General features: G+C 36.3%; 2 protein-coding genes and 1 long non-coding RNA gene across 4 annotated transcripts in view; 1 reads left to right on the forward strand and 2 right to left on the reverse strand.

Annotated features, from left to right (window-relative positions):
- Positions 1-7,500, reverse strand: part of LOC115215365 (mucin-2) — a 510,799-nt gene that overhangs the window by 311,976 nt on the left and 191,323 nt on the right. The window lies entirely within an intron of this gene.
- Positions 1-7,500, forward strand: part of LOC115215366 (myb-like protein I) — a 283,128-nt gene that overhangs the window by 253,632 nt on the left and 21,996 nt on the right. The gene's annotated exons all lie outside the window — the stretch shown is intronic.
- Positions 6,223-7,500, reverse strand: part of LOC118764876 — an 8,964-nt gene continuing 7,686 nt past the window's right edge. The window contains exon 3 of the long non-coding RNA XR_005000699.1: positions 6,223-6,540. This is a non-coding gene — a long non-coding RNA (uncharacterized LOC118764876). The remainder of the gene's footprint in view (positions 6,541-7,500) is intronic.

Raw genomic sequence — 7,500 nt, forward strand, 5'->3', positions numbered from 1 at the left:
GATGGGTTACTCAACTTGAAAAAATTCTCGCTGGGCCCCACCTGCAAGAAGTCACCAAGAATGAAGATTGTAAAATCCTGTGGGATGCAATGATTTAGTGCGATCACCTGACCAGACATCAGAAATAGGATATGGTGTAGTGATTAAAGAGGAAGAAGTTGCATGTCCCGGTGACAACAGAATCAAAGAAAAAGAAAAACTGAACAACTACGACGATTTGAAGTGGGAAATACGAAGGTTGTGGTCAATGAGGAGAGTGGATGTGATACCAATAATAATTGGCGCACTTGGAAGTATCAGCACTCAACTATTACCATGGCTTTAAAAGATTGCTGTAAGTGTGATGGTAAGACATCTACAAAAATCAACATTGCTTCGAACTGCAAGAATTCTTCACAAGACTCTTGAAGAATTACCCGTAAACAAGTGTCACCTTAGTCTGATGGCTGTGGGCAGCTGACACTTCCCACCATACCCAGCAAAATAAGCTGAGAGTTTTCGTCAATTAATAATGATAATGGTTTCAAATCTTTGCATTAGGGCAGTCATTTCGGGGGAGAGGATAAATCGATTACAACGACCCGTGTTCAAATGGTGTTTATTTTGTCGACCCCGTAAGGATGAAAGACAAACTCAACCTCGGCAGAATTTGAACTCAGAAAGTGAAGACGCGCGAAAGGCCGCTAAGCATTTTGCCCAGCATGCTAACGATTCTGCCAGCTTGCTAATAATAATAATAATAATAATAATAATAATAATAATAATAATAATAAAGATGATAATAATCCTTTCTATTAAAGGCACAAGCTATGAAATTTTGAAGGATTATATCGATCCTAGTGCTTAAATGGTACTTAATTTATCGATAAAAGGCAAAGCCAACCTCAGCGGAATTTGAACACGGAACGTAAAGCCAAAACAAATGCCGCTAAGCATTTTGCCCGAAGTGCTAAACTTTCTGCTAGTTCCAAGCCTTAATAATAATAATAATATAATAATAATAATAATAATAATAATAATAATAATAATAATAGAACTTTGAACAGTGACAATGAATCTCTAAATGCTGGTGATGTAAAAATTTCATGTGGCATTTTCCAGGGTAACTCACTATCACCACTCCTCTTCTGTTTAGCCTTAATACCTCTCTCAAAACTGCTCAATGACGCGCAGTACGGGTATAAAATGTTTGATAAAAATATAAATCATCTCATTTACATGGATGATTTAAAGCTCTTTGCAAAAAATGACCAACAACTCAAGGGCTTACTAACGATTGTCAAACAATTCAGTGATGACATCAGAATGCAATTTGGCCTCGATAAGTGTGCAAAAGCTACCTTTATCAAAGGAAAAATGACTGAAACATCTAACGTTAACCTTGACCAGCAGAATGTCATAAAAGAATTAGACCCCGCAGAGAACTACAAGTATCTAGGGGTAATTGAAGGAGAAGGAATAAGGCATTCAGAGATGAAGGAAAGGATCTGGAGAGAATGTTATCGAAGAGTGAGAGCAATACTCAAGACAGAGCTGAATGCGAGAAACAGGATCGAAGCGATCAATGCATTAGCCATACCAGTTGTGACTTACAGTTTCAATATCGTTAACTGGTCAATTACTGAAATATGTAATCTTGACAGAAAAATTCGAAAACAGTTGACAATGCATAGAATGCACCACCCTAGGGCAGATACAGAACGACTTTATCTGCCAAGAAAAGAGGGAGGCCGTGGACTTTTACAACTGGCAATAACAAAGAAGATTGCTACAATTGGCCTAGACACCTACCTGGAAAACTCTGAGGACTGGATGTTAAAACTTGTCTCAAAACATGAAAACAAGAAAGCATCATACTCAGTAACAAAACAGGCAAAGGAATATCTAAGTGAATTCCGAATACAACCAATTTCGGAATTAGAGATAGACACACAAGAAACAGGCACAGAAAAAGCTAAGCGCATGAAAACCCGTGCTAAATCTGCGGCCTTAGATATTCTGAATGATAAATGGCAAGAAAAACCTCTCTATGCAAATACCCAAAGAGAGCAAATAATGCAGATGTTGACAAAGCCCTGACCCATCAATGGCTAATGGCCTCTGGCTTAAAATCTGAAACAGAGGGGTTTATCATAGCAGCTCAAGATCAATGCCTACCAACAAGAAACTACCAGGCCAACATATTAAAGATCAGAAGCAGTCCAACGTGTCGTGTATGCCAGCAACAAAATGAAACCATTGACCATGTGGTCTCCAAGTGCAGTCTTCTAGCGCCTACAGAGTATCTCAACAGACACGATAGAGCTGCACAATATATTCACTGGGTAATCTGCAAAAACCTGGATTTGCCCCATGAAAAAAACTGGTGGGAACACAAACCACCCCTAGTGCTTGAAAATGACCACATCTCACTCCTCTGGAACTTCACCATTCAAACTGACAGAAAGATAGATGCAAATAGGCAAGACATCATATTGAAAGACTTCAAACAAAGAACATGCCTCCTCATTGATATGACTGTCCCATTCGATATAAACGTATCTGTCAAGACCTACCAAAAGCTGAGTAAATATAAAGATCTTGAAATAGAAATCAACAAAATGTGGAACCTGAAGACTAAAACAATACCTGTTGTCATAGGTGCCCTGGGAATGATAGCAAAAGGGGCTGATAGCTACCTAACTCAGATACCAGGAAACCCCAAAATGGCAGAAATTCAAAAGATAGTGCTCATGGGAACTGCTCATATCCTACGCAAAATACTTTCTATGTAATCTCAAGGTTTAAAACAAACATAATTTTCGGTTTTTTTTTTAAAAAACGAGAAAAAAAAGTTTTTATTACTTTTTTAAAAATTTCTTATTTATTTATTTATTTTTTTTAGACATTCATTAGTACAACACCAAAAACTCCCCCCCAAATATATGGCACACTAGGCATAACAACAACATGAACTTCCAACCTGTTGTCTCTTGAGGTCTCTGGGTGAGACTTGGAGCCAACTTGTACAAATATAAAGCAAAACTCAAACATAGAATAATAATAATAATAATAATAATAATAATAATAATAATAATAATAATAATAATAATAATAATAATAAATGAAATTTAATGATAATAATAATAATAATAATAATAAATGAAATTTAATGATAATAATAATAATAATAATAAATAAAAGTTAATAATAATAATAAATAAAAATTAATGATGATAGTAATAATAAATACAAATTAATAGTAATAATAACAGATAAAAATTAATAATAACAATGATGATGACAATGATGATAATATTAGCAACGACAACGGCAATAATAACAGGTACTTTGTTGTTCACAAGGGACCATACATACTACAAATGAAACGTAATACAACGAAGGTTACAGAAAATATGTGAGGATCGACAATGTGATGAGAAGTAAGAACGTTGCACAATGAACATATAAATGAGTTTAAAATATATATAATAAATAAATGATGTATAATATATGACATATAATTACAGTACAAGATATAAATAAGATCGTATATCACAAATTAGTAATAACATCTACACACGATTGAGAAACCTCCGCCTGAGTAAAGATCCGGAAGAAATGCCGCTAAACATTTTATCCGGTACGGTAAAGAGCCTGCAAGCTCGTCACCTTAAAACATGTGTAATAGTATCTTTCTTTTTTTTTTAATTACACTAATGATAAGCGACAAAAAATATAACGAATAGATTGAAACAAATCTATTATGATCAGAATGCTAGACCAGGGCAGTAATTCGATGTAACTTTTATTAGATTTTAGTGCACCGTAATTACAGCAGTTTTTTGTTATTATAGTTATTTTCTGTGAATTTCGGCACCAATTTGTTTGCATTTCCCCAAGCTAGAATACAATCATTTAATGCGACTGAATAAGGGTGTATACAGGGATATTAACACGAGTATCCTTGTATCCACCCTTGTCAGTTATATCTAAATGTTTGTTTTCTAGCTTACGGAAATACAGAATGATTTTCATCTTTAAATTATTTTAATTAAAAACATAGACTTTTGCAAGTTTTAGGTCGATTAAATTAAGGTTACGTTAGCAGACTCCGTAGGGCATCGGGTAAAATACCAATACCATACGGTATCTGCTTTCGTATATCTATATCCGAGGTCCAACCCAACGCAGGTCGACTTTATTTTCTGCTTTACAAAAACCTGAGATCGATACAATAAAGTGCTAAACAAGAATTGGAGTAAATAAAATTGCCAGCACTCTTGAAGATGTAGGCTACAGTCTAACGAAGTCCAATAATTAATTGAAACTCGTAAACAGTGAAAACTGGGCGAATAAGGGAGCCTTTGCATAGTCCTTCTGATTGGTTTCAAGGCTAGCAATTTCTGGGGAGGTGGTAAGTCGATTACAATGACTCCAATGTCCAACTGGGACTTATTTTATCGACCTCCGAATGAGATGAAGGGCCATGTCGACCTCGGCGGAATTTGAACTCAGAACATAAAGATGGGCGAAATGCCGTTAAGTATTTTTCCCGGTGTGCTAACAATTTTGCCAGCTCTCCGCCTTAACACGATTCTTCTAATTCAGTGATTCCCAAGGTGGGGCGTACGCCCCACTGGTGGGGCCTGAGAAAATTCAGGTGGGGCGCGGGGCATAGACGTGGGCTGTGAAAATATTTGTACATGACGAGCGGTCATCGCGGGCACAACCTTAGATTCCGTCTTTCCTTTGAAGCCTCCACATCGGAAACTCTCGCACCCCAGCGAGACAAAGAAGATCCCGCACTGAGCAATAAACTTACTATTCAGATAAGCCAATCAATTGCCTCAATTAGTTTGCCTCAATTAGTCTTTTGTTAGCCCTATTGAAAATGAGCAAACCAAACAAGAAGAAGACTCGTCAATACGCGGTGGAGTTTTTGAAGTTTGGATTCATTCCTGATGAGCATGATGAGCGTAAACCGTTTTGCTTATTATGTAATCAGACGATGAGCAATGAGTCAATGAAGGCAGGTAGGCTGGAAGCGCACTTAAAGGTAAGACATCCTAATAATTCTAATTTAGATTTGGAATACTTCAAATCATTGAAAGAAAAATTTAAAAACCGAACAAAACTCACTTCACTATTTCATGCAAAACAAGCGCATCATACTCGTGCCCTTGAAGCCAGCTACGAAATCTCCTTGCTTATAGCAAAACATGGAAAGAATCACACTATTGGAGAGCAACTGATTAAACCTGCTATCTCAATATTCTTAAAAACTGTATTACAAAAAGATGATGGAGATATTAGGACTATGCCACTCAGTAATAACACTGTCTCGAACAGAATAGATGAAATGGGGCAAGATGTTGAAAGCCAGCTCATTGAGAAATTAAAATTGCGTAAGTTTTCATTACAAATGAACGAATCCACAATCCGGGACAGTGAGGCTCTGTTATTGACTTATGTGAGGTATATTGACCACGAGGAGTTTCAGGAAGAGATGCTGTTCTGCGAATCGTTTGAAACCACCACAACTGCAAATGATATTTACATCAAAATCAAACATTATTTGGATGCAAACAAAATACCAAAGGAAAACTTACTGGCATATGCGGCAGACGGTGCACCTGCCATGATGGGCAAGAATACGGGATGCTTAAAAATGATGAAGGATGAAAATCCAAACATGTTGACTGTCCATTGTGTAATACACCGAGAAAACTTGGTTGCCAAGAAATTGTCCCCTGTTCTTAACAAGATTCTTCAAAGTGTGATCAAGTGTGTCAACAGCATTAAAAGAAATTCTAAATCTGAACGTCTTTTTAAGCAGTTTTGTATAAATCAAAGTGCCGAACATGTTCGATTATTGCTTCATACAGAAGTAAGATGGATATCAAGTGGAAACTGCTTAAAGAGGTTCATGGAATTATTTGATCAGATTAACGACTTTCTTAGTGATAAATGTGAAATGAAATTGCTGTCAACAACGGATGGAAAAGCATTTGTCAGTTATTTGACAGACATATTTGAGAAACTTGGAAACTTGAATAAACAACTTCAAGGTGCAAACATGACACTTATTGATGCAAAAGCAAAGATTTTTGGATTTATTACAGCTCTCGAATTATGGAAAAAGAAATTTTCCAAAAGAAATTTCAGTGAACTTTACTGTTGAGTAAATGTGAAATAACGAATGATGCTGGCATTGTAATTATTGATCATTTAGATATCTTGATAAAGGATTTCAATGACAGATTTTGCGATTTAAAGGCAATGAATTTTCCTTCTTGGTTAACTCAACCGCTTCTGATTAACGTTTCTGATGCTACAATCCAATACCAAGAAGAGTTATCAGAATTACAACATGATGAATCAGTGAAGACTTTGTTTAAATTGAAAGGTACAAAGATGTGGCTATATGACGAGGTTGAAAGAAAATATCCTAAAATTTCTACATCAGCGAGAGAGCTACTGATTCCTTTCCCTTCGTCTTATTTGGTCAAATGTGGTTTTAGTGCAGTTGATAATTTGCTCGAAGCCAAGAGAAACCGGCTTGAGATTACAAAACGTGGCGATTTACGACTGAAATTAACAAAGTTGTCTCCTCAAATTAAAAACTTGTGCTGTATGCATCAGGCACAGGGTTCTCACTAAATTAGTCGAGCTGACCGTCAAATAATTGAACTGAAAAAACGTGTTTCTTTATTCTTTATAAATTGACATTTTTTAAAAACATGAGAAATCGTAATAATTTTATCGATTTATTGGGTGTTATGCACTTTCAGTGCCTGTTGTTTCAATTCTCAAACTATTTTTTTGTATTTTGAATACAATTTTTTAATTTTTGATTTTTTTTCAATTGTAAGTAGGCCCACATGTACTTGTAAATGTGAGTGGACATGGGAAAAGGTGGGGCGTAAAAACTTTTGCTATGAAAAAGTGGGGCGCCGGGAAAAAAGGTTGGGAAACACTGTTCTAATTGATTGAAATAGCAAGCAATTTTTCTTAAAATCCTACCCTATAGCCTTAAGCAAAGGAAGAACACATTAAATAATGTATGCCTTGGTACACTATTCCTGAAAACAAGACTGGTGGACATGGCCGGAATACATTTAATCATAGATCTGCTCCGTCAGGATCGACATGAAGAAAAATGAAAAGACGGCTGAAAAGCTTATGATCATAGATTGGTATACTTATTTGTTTGTTTCAGTGATTGGACTGCGGTCATGTAGGGGCACGGCCATCAAGGCCCCAATAAAAAAAAATCTCGACCCCAGTACGTATTTCAAATCAGATATATATTCTTTCGGACTTATTGACGAATTGATAAGTTACAGGGATCTAAACAAACGAACGCCGGTTCTCAAGTAATTTGGGAAACAAAGGTTTACTTACCCCTACCCCTCGCGCACACACACACACGTACGATGGGTTTCTGTACAGTTTCTGCCTATAAAAGAAATCCCCTTACAAGGTGCTGGTCATCTCTGGGGTTATAGTAGAATACAC

The sequence above is a fragment of the Octopus sinensis genome, linkage group LG9, assembly GCF_006345805.1.
Source record: "Octopus sinensis linkage group LG9, ASM634580v1, whole genome shotgun sequence".
NCBI classification, from domain to species: Eukaryota; Metazoa; Mollusca; class Cephalopoda; order Octopoda; family Octopodidae; genus Octopus; species Octopus sinensis.